The following is a 10418-nucleotide window of genomic DNA, read 5'->3' as shown; positions in this document are numbered from 1 at the left end:
CTGTCATGAACATCTCAGGGAAAAAAAATAGTATACTGTCCCTAGGCCGTACAGTTTCTAAACTTCCCTGACTTTCTTCTATAAATGCAATGAAAATATGCATTTCTAAAATGGCCAGAAAATTGTTTTCTCTTCTTGTGGTTCTGAAATAGAATTCAATGGAGACCAACTTTTGGCAGGCACTATTAGCATCTATATAACCTTCAGGTTGGTTGGGAATGGATGTTACTGTGTCACCTCTAAATTCAAATTGACATTTGCAAGATACATTTTTACTTATCTGCAGGATATTTTTGTCATAATCTAACATAGTAGAAAGAACAAAATAACCAATGACAGTTTAAAATACATATAGAAAATCAGAATGGAATAATGTTAAATATGGACACTAATAAGTTATAAATATATTTGTATAGTCACGTCAATTAAAATTAAAGACATATCTTTAGATGCTCATATTGGTTTGCTAAAGCTGGATGAAAATCTAACCAGAGGAGGACAAGCTAAATTTTTCATTTAAGAGACAATCATGATGACGTTGGTAGATTTAGCTTATATGAAGCTCTATTTTCTCATGAATTAAATGGAAGGAAATAACATTAAATATGTTATTCAGTACATGGAAACTTAAATAAAATGCTATGTTCCCCACATAGTTTTAGAACTGTCAGGTTCTAGGCAAATGTAAAGTAATGTAACCAACAACTTGGCATTCTGCAAAAAGCTATTACTGCCTGAACTTAAGTATTTTTGTTACTGACATTGTTCTAACATCTATGTATTTTCTGTCATTTTTTCTTGTTCAGAATCAAAGACACAAATAGTAGACAGTAAGAATGTTTGCCCCTAAATATTGAAGACCCATAGGTAGAATTTTAAGAAAATTTATACAGAAAACAAAATATGACAGGATAATTTTATGCCCTCTAATATTGGCTTCAAAAGCAAGGTTTGAAAAAACTAAGCTTAGGAAAATAGCCCTGCAAGTTCAAAGAGGTGGTTATTTTAATACTATATTTTTAAGAAACTGTATAGGAATAGCTCATTTAGGAGAAAATGTAATCCCACACATGTTACAAAGGTTACAGAGTGTGTACGTAGTGTTGTAACAAAGACTATTTTATTTCCTGGAACTGTGGAGGACAATTTTTGCATTCCTTATTAGTCTAAAACTCATAAAAAATGCTAAAATATCTATTTCCAAGTATCCTAAGCTTTTTCAGTTACAAACAAAACCAATTCTATCTCTTTGTTTCAGGGGCTAGATAAATTATCTGTGCTATAAAAAAGAATTTCAAAATAAATTGCTAAATCAGTTGCTGATGTGAGAAAATTGATATATTTTCATTATATTCAAGTAATAAAACCTGCCTAAGAATACAACCTTCCATTTCATACTTTCAAGAATTTTGAAGAGGCTATTGTGTTGAGTTCTCCATAGCTTTCTCTAAAACAAGTTAAAGAAATTCAATTTAGGCAATATTTAAAGAGCAATATTATAATTTATATATTTTATCCATATATGATTCATAAGTGCTAGCTTAGTAGTTATATAGTTATTTAAAAAATCTTAGTTTTTTGATGAATTATTTCTCATATTTTGGTGAAAGATGAAAATATAATGTCTTCATCATATGGGAGTAATTCTCAGATCCCTTGTTTACCCTTTAGGGTACTACAAAGTAACTATAATGCATGAACACTGAGAGGTAAGGAATATTTAAGGGAAAGTATAGTAAATCACTTCTGTGGTAACCAACCCTGGTTTGGGCTTACATAACCATATATAACAATTTGAAAGTTACCAAACTTCCTCAAGGTTAAAGTCAGCCCAATTCCCTGTGATATTTTGTTTTCATATGTGCAGATATTACACTGATTTTAGAGTAAATGTCTCAAAACAGTGTAGGTGAATAAAAATACATAATAGTGAGTCATGACTCAAGCACACTAATTCCTGCTTTATCACTGTGTGATTTGGGAGAAAAATAAACATAGCCATTTTTTTTGAATTATGAATCAATGAAGTTTTTATGCTACTTATTATCCAGTTTGTACTCTAGAATTTTATCAATACTTCAGTAATCATGAACCACAGAAAGTTTGTGGTGATATATCTATGGAGAAGTTGTCAAAGACATACAACTAGTTTGATCACTGTTCCTTATAATGAATGATGATGTCTGACATATGTGTATAGGAGGGGAAAAGAACGGTATAGAGAATGAAAAGAGAATGGCAATTCAATGTTCAATTAAAGAATCTGGGAAAAAGTCCTCAATCTAAGGCAGCCAACAAACTTGTTCTCTATTAGTACTATGAGTTCAAAGGCAACTACATCATCTTTTAGAACTTTGTTGACTCATGTGTAAAAGTTAATATGATAGTCTCTTTTACAGTTGTACTGAGTAGATATAGATACACACACACACACACACACATACTCAAATACAGATTCTCCTCAACTTTGGATAGTCTGACTTCATTATGGTGCAAGAGCAATGCATTCAGTGGAGAATGTACTTTGAATTTTGAAGTTCGATATTTTGTAAACTAATAATATTTAATATGATACACCCTGGAGATGTTAGGTAGTGGCAGAAAGCTGAAGTTCCCAATCAGCCACAGGATCATGTAGATAAATGGCCAAAACTCTACACTGTACTGTACTGTGTTGATAAGCCATAATTTTCAGCAGGTTATGTGTATTTAATGCATTTTTAATTTAAAATATTTCCATGGCTTTATTGTACATAACCCATATTATAAGTCAAGGAATGTGTGTGTGTGTGTGTGTGTGTGTGCGCTTGCACAAGAGCACCCATGTGTGCACATTGAAGATATTGCCTCTATTAATACATTGTTTTTGTTGTGCTCTATTACCACATAGAAATTAAAAATTTAATTCAGATATTATTTGGTAAGATTTGGTGAATTTAGAAGGAAAGGAGCCATACATATGTCATGAATTCATTAAATATTATTTAGAACACCTAAAAGCGTTTTCAATACTGTCATAAGCACTATAATAAATACAAAAATAACTATTAAATTATGAAAGTCATTGCAATAGTCTCTTGGAGATCTACACTTTATTTGAGAGTCAAAGCATTTAGGGTCTCTTCAATTACATTGTTAAATAGTACTTTACCTTTCTATTACTTTAGAGAGATTTAGCAATGTTAAATAATGGGATAATTATGGTTGCAAAAGACTTGAGATACTTAGACTCATTGAGAATTAATAATGATCATTGAGATAATTATTATTTTATATAGTACTTCTGTATCTGTAATCCAGCTTATAAAAGAGGTATTTGAAGAGCGAAAGATGGAAGTGGGTAGTGGCACTGATGTTATGTCAAAATTTAGCCTTCATGCCCTTTATTATTCCATCCTCCAAGGGTGATCACTCTCCGGGGCTGACATTTCCTATGCAGTTTATACACTACTCTATTCTTATGATTTATTTTTGAGAAGCATTGCTTGAATCCACATAAATTTGGTCTCTTTAGAAGTCAGTCAGATTGAGGAGGGCAGTTAAAGGGATAAATATCTCAGGGTAAATTTTAGAAGGCATTGTCCCTGAGAATAAATAATTTTAAAATTTATGAGTATAACCATGCCTTCCACTGAAGGTTAGCTTTTCTCTCCATCTCACCTTTGTAAACTCAGTTATTGTTGGAAATACTTGTTGATATGAAGTGCTGTCCATAAACATTGTTTAGAGTTATCTTCCCATCCACCTTCACCAAAATATTTGTTTTCTTTTTTGCTCAACTGAAAAAAGGTTAAGGTAAGTGTATGATCTTTGTTTCAAATACAATGCTAGGATGAGGAATGCAATGCAAAAGAATACCTTGTTTTCTTTCCTTAGAATAATGCATAGCAAATGGCACAGATGTGAAGTCACCTTTGTTATTAACTTTATCTGATTTTACACCAAATCCACACTGACTAGTACAGAGATTCTTGAGGAGAACGTGTAGATGAAAATTAAGGCAAAATAAAAGAGAACACCTAGCCTATTTAGGGCTCTGTTTTCCTTCATGGACATCTGAGGAAAACTATTAAAATATTTCTTGGACAAGAGAAAAGGAGTAATTATGGTATCAGGAACTTTTTTTCTTGAATAATCTATCTTCTGTAAGTGCAATGATGTTTTTAGATAGTTTAAAGGTTGAAATTTACTTAAACTTTTTTACTTGTTAAAAAAGTAAAATTGATTACTTATTACATATGAACGTGAAGCTCTCACGTTTTATTATCGTGTGAACTTGTGAATAGTATGTATAGCCACCACTACTGTTATTCTTGGAGCATATGCATTTTTATATATATATATTTTTGCTGCCGATGAATTGTCTGAATCATAGATTTGGAGCAATAGAGCAGAATTGGCATTTTTTAAGGAATAATTATTTCCACAAGTCATAGCTAAATAGAAACATCTTTTTATCATTCTTAACATTCACATTTATAAAGGTGGTTAGTTAAAATATGGAGATTTCATTTATAATTTTCAATAAGTAATTCACATTCTATTTTAATATTTCTAGTAGATTACATAGTACATTATAATAAGAATAATTAGAGAAAATACTAACATAAACTCACAAAGCTAGAAAGCAAATAGTCAGATGTGTAGACCGGTGAAGAATGTGCACATTCTAACTCACACCATTGCATGAATTAGGAAGCTTAGTTGATTATGTGCTAATTAAATTTATTGCATAAGCATTATACTGAAATATAAGGAGAAAAACAGTAAAGGGAGAAAGGATATATTTAAAATATAAATGTATTTTGTATCCACTGAGGTAGTATTTGTTTTTCCTTTTTGGTGTTTACTAGTTTCTTTGAATCCTAGAAATTTTGTCCATTCCAAATACCTTAAACACTCCTTTAACTTCAACCCTTTTGATTTGGCAATTCTTTAAGTCTTACCTATAATGTTACTTCTGCAGGTGAAACTGGCCTGATATTCCAACGTGAATTACATGTTTTCATATACTTTAATAGTTCTGTATTTATCTTTCATATCAAATATCACCTCTGTAACAATTATGAACATGATTATTTAGGGAAAACCTCCTCCTCGGGGCTCCATGAAGCCAGAGAAATGTGCATAGTGGCGAATAGTGGATATTGCATAGTATTTGTTGAATATATAATTACAATTATGTGTTACAATGGCATGGTGCTTTGTAGTTTTATAAGGGTTTTCAAGTCCTTTTTAGTAGTAGAAGATTCAGGAAAGTTCCAAAAAAACAAACAAATGAAAGTAAAAATATACTACCCAGGTTCAGTGAGAGGGTATGAAGCTATTGTTTTCATTTCTTACCTGGAACTTATAATACACATAGAATATTATAGCCATGAGACATATCTAATTATAAATAGTTCCGTGTTCAAATACTGTCATTTTAGAAGTTGGTATGTGTTTTAGGTTGGGCTTCCAAAAAGCCTATCCTGAGATACATATGCCTGTATAAATTATTTATTAAGGAAGCGTCCCCAGATAAATCCAGTGAAGGAGCAAAGGAAGCCAGAGAGTGAAGGGGAAGAAATCAAAGAAGAAGACAATAGTGCAGTTACATGCAAAATCTCAATGTTGCTTCAGCCTTACATGGCAGGGATGCTCTAGGGTGTAAATTATGCCTCAGTTTCTACCTGAAACACAAGCAAGCAACCGGGCTTCATATTACTAACCCATCAATTTTGGCTTCAGGTTTCAGGACTTTGGAGCTTTTCTGACTCTCTTCCGGCTCTCAGACACCAAGTTCAGTTTTCTCAAGTTGTAACTGTGGGATATGAGAGGCAAAGCGAAAGGAGAGCAAAGGTATGTGAACTGACTCAGAAATACCCTAGTGGGTCTGAAGGAATGTGAATGGAACACACCCATTTGCTTATATAGGTAGGACTCTGAAACATTGAGAGAATACTGATTTATTAATGACTATGGCCTCATAAGTATGGAGCAGGTATTAAAGCCTGAGACCTCTAGTTTTTATTGTTTCCTTCATTTTTTTTAATTTTAAAATTTGCTCTTATTACTTATATATGACAGTAGAATGTATTTTGACCTATTATTATATATATGAATTATAACTTCCCATTCTTCTGGTTGTATATTATGTGAAATTACATTGGTCATGTATTCATATGTGAACATAGGAAAGTAATGTAGGATTCATTTTACTCTTTCCTAATTCCATCCCCCATTCCTTTCCTTCATTCTCCTTCATCTAATCCAAAGTACTTCTATTCTTCCCTACACTCCTACTCCTTATTGTGAGTTAGCATCTGCATATCAGAGAGAACATTTTTGCCTTTGTTTTTTGGGGGGATTGGCTTATTTCACTTAGCATGGTTGTCTCCAGTTCTGTCCATTTACTGGCAAATACTATAGCTTCATTTCTCTTTATGGCTGAGTAGTATTCCATTGTGTATATATACCACATTTAGTGACAGAGCCACTCCAATGTTTATAGCAGCTCAATTCACAATAGCTAAGCTGTGGAACAAACCTAGGTGCCCTTCAACAAATGAATGGATAAAGAGACCTCTATTTTTTAAGGCTACCTAAGATTATAACTTTTAGATAAATGACCAGGTGATATATTTCCATGTGTAGAAACAAAAAGGTAGGCATATTAATTAAGCACCATTAAGGTAAAAAGTTCTGTATATAAAACTTGAAACTGTCAGTTTACTATATCCCTCATTAAACACTGAGGTCCCTGATCTATATCTACAATCTTGAATTACTTGGGCTAAGAACATAATTCCAGAAACTACTCATTATCTCCCTAGAAAATTCTGCTTTAAATTATTTGTTTTTGTTTCAAAAGTCTTTGTTTTCACCTGATATTCTAATTCCCTTGGTTTTATACTCCCTGATCATATATATCTCAGTGTTTCCAACATAAAGATATCAGCCTAATAAAGTTTTCAATAGCTTATGAGTTGGAAATTTAGGTAATATAATTTTGTTACTAGACAAGATTTATATACATGTTATCTATCTAGTGAGTAAAATAATTATGTTACTTTCAAGATCAATCAATCAATATTAGATTTAACACTTACACAAATGTACTGGAACACCATTTTACACCTAAGAACATCTGGTATAAAAAGTTGGGAAGTTCTGAAATAGCTACATTTGACATAGGATGTTTGTTGCTGATACTTTTCTCATCCTCAAATTCTAGAAAACTATAATTTCAATATTTAGTGTTTCCCCCCAACTTTGACATTAAGTTTGCTGTTTCATGCTATCTCTGATATAGTTAGGCTATGACAATTTATTTGCATCTTTCTTTCATAAATCTTCATGAGTTCTGCTAGTGCTCATACATTTCTGGTCCCATTATCATCTGGAGAATAAAGCAAGAATGATTTACAGGGTGACTGAAGGCTCAGGCTGGTGGCCTCCTTCACAGTTTCCCATGCCTCTTATGTGCATATGCATAGATCACACTGACAACTTTTACAAGGCTAGGTATTTGTTTATTAACACCCTCATCAGAATCTCTCTGTGATGATTCCACTGTAGACTGAATTAATTAGATTTTTTTTCCTCTACTGTTAGCATAGAAAAATGATATTGGAAATTTGCTCCTACTTTTTAACACCCTTAAACTTGTTTTCTGTTGGTATAGGAAGGTGAAACAAAGATGACAAACTAATTGTTATGCAGCAACATTTAGTACATGTTTTTCCAACAAACCTAATAATTCCTCAGAATTTGGCATGTTACATTTGAAAAATAAAGTCCTTTGACACCTGATAGTTCTGCAATGTTGTTGTCTCCAAAGTGGGATTCAGTTTTAACCATTAATTATTTAAGAGATGAATGAAAATCAAATTACGTGAAACAACTTTATGCATACAATTCTCTTGCTCTACAAAGATATAAAATATGAAAGAGCTATTTTGGAGTAAGTTTAAATAATGTGAATGGAAACAATAGTTCCTTCTACACACTCCTTAAATTCTTTATTTCAGATCAGGAAACAGCAGTATTGGATTAATATAAAAATTAAAATGTTAAATTTCCAACCTGGAGATATAATAGTTGTTCCAAATGGATGATAAATTAATAGATTTTTTTTAATTCATAAGAGTAGATTAAAAATAGCCAGCAATGATTTGTCTTTTTTCATTAATGAGCATTAAGATACATGCTTATTGTGTAGTAGACCAGATTATATAATTTATTAACATAAAATTTTCAGTGATAATTTTAAAGTAAAAGACATAGTTATGCTACCTAAGATTATACCTTTAATTATTTAAGAGATGAATGAAAATAAAATTATAGTCATTTCCTGTTAGAACATTATTTGTTCTTTATCTTTTAGATATTAAATTTTAAAAGGAGAGATAATTACTAAATTAAACTGAATAATTATCTCCCGTAGTATTTAATCTAATACTTTTTACTTTAAATTTTTAAAATTTTGATTCATATTTTTTGTTTAATTGAACACTGCGTAAGTGTATAATGTACAAAATGTTGTCTTGAAGCTTGCATACATTATTTATTAGCTAAATTGACCTAATTAACATATATATTACTTACCATATTATTATTTGGTGATGACAACTCAAAAGCCACTCTTTTAAAAATTTTAAAGAATACGTTTTTAAATCAACAATAGTCACTATATTGCAAAATAAATCCTTTTGCCTATTTCTCCTGAGACTTTGTATCATTTGAATGGCAATTCCTCAGCCTCTCTCTACCTCCAAGCTCCTGGTAACCACCATTCCACTGTCCACTTTTATTATGAGTTCAACATTTTTAGATTTCACATATAAGTGAGATTATGCTGCATTTGTCACTCTGTGAATGCTTTATTTCACTTAGCAGAATGTCTTACAAATTCATCCATATTGTCACTAAGGACTACCACTAATCTAATACTTTTTACATTTTTAAAGGCTGAATAGTGTTCTATGGAGGTGTGTGTGTGTGTGTGTGTGTGTGTGTGTGTACACAGTTCCTTCACAGTTTATTTGATCATTCATCTTCTCATAGAGATGTTAATTCCATATCTTGGCTATTGTGAATAATTATTCAGTGATCATGACTGTGCAGATAAAACTTCTCTATACTGATTTCCTTTTCACTAGACATATAACCAGTGAGAGAACTGCTGGATGATATGGTGGTTTGACTTAAAATTTTTGAAGAATATCCACACTTTGATTTATAAGAGCTAAACTAATAAATAAAAGCCTACTGACAATTTACAAGGTTTTCTTTTCCTCCACATCCTTACCAATACTTTGCATCTTTTGATTTTTTGTAACAATCATTCTAATAGGTGTGAGTTGACATCTAGTGCTTTGAATATGCATTTCTGTGATTATTATTGATGCTGAACATTTTTTCATATACATGTTGACAACTTTTATGCCTTGTTTTTTTGAGAAATGTGTGCTCATGTCCTTTTCACATTTCTTAATCTGATTATTTGCTTTCTCACTATCCAATTGTTTATGTTCTTATATAATCATCTCTCCATATGTGTGGGTTCTGCATCTGTGGATTCTGCCAAAGACTAAAAATATTCAAAATTAATTGTGCTTGTACTGAACATGTACAGACTTTTCTTGTCATTCCTCCCCGAAAATTACAGCATAAGAGCTATTTACCTAGTATTTACTTTGCATTAGGTGTTAAAACTAACCTAGAGATTATTTAAAGTGTATGAATGGATGTGCATTGGTTGCATGAAAATACTTTAATTATGTGAAGGAACTTGAGTAACTGTGGATTTTGTGTGCAAAAAATTCTGGAAACAATACTTTATGGATGCTGAGGGACAACTGTATATTTTGGTATGAATCAGTTTCTTTTTACATATTGGTTTGCAAATATTTTCAGCCATTACATAGGTTGTCTTTTCACTGTGTTGATACTTTGCTTGGCTATGCAAGAGCTTTTTAGTTTGAAGTAATCAGATCTGTTATTTTTTTACTTTCATTTATTGTACTTTTGGTGTCATATAAAAAGATTATTGCCAAGTTCAATGCCATAGAGATTTTCCCCTGGATTTCCTTCTAATTGAGGTCTTATATTGAAGTCTTGAATCACCTTGTGTCAGAAAACTGTTCAGTTTCAATATTTTGCATGTGGATATTCTGTTTTCTCAATGATATTGATTTACATTTAAGTCTAATTCATTTTGAGTTCATTTTTGTACCTATGATATTCATTTTGTACCTATGGACTAGGACCTACTTTCATTCTTCTACATGCAGATATCTGGTTATCGCAATAACACTAATTTGAAACAACCTTTTCTCCCCATTGTGTGTTCTTAATAACTTAAAAAAAATGGCTGTACATGCTTAGATTTATTTGTGGTCTCTCTACTATGATCCATTGGCCTATATATCAAT

This window comes from Marmota monax, unplaced genomic scaffold (assembly GCF_021218885.2).
Source record: "Marmota monax isolate L192 unplaced genomic scaffold, Marmota_monax_Labrador192_F-V1.1 WCK01_AAM20220418_F8-fsc00294, whole genome shotgun sequence".
Lineage (NCBI taxonomy): Eukaryota > Metazoa > Chordata > Mammalia > Rodentia > Sciuridae > Marmota > Marmota monax.
Note: the sequence above shows the minus strand (reverse complement) of the source record.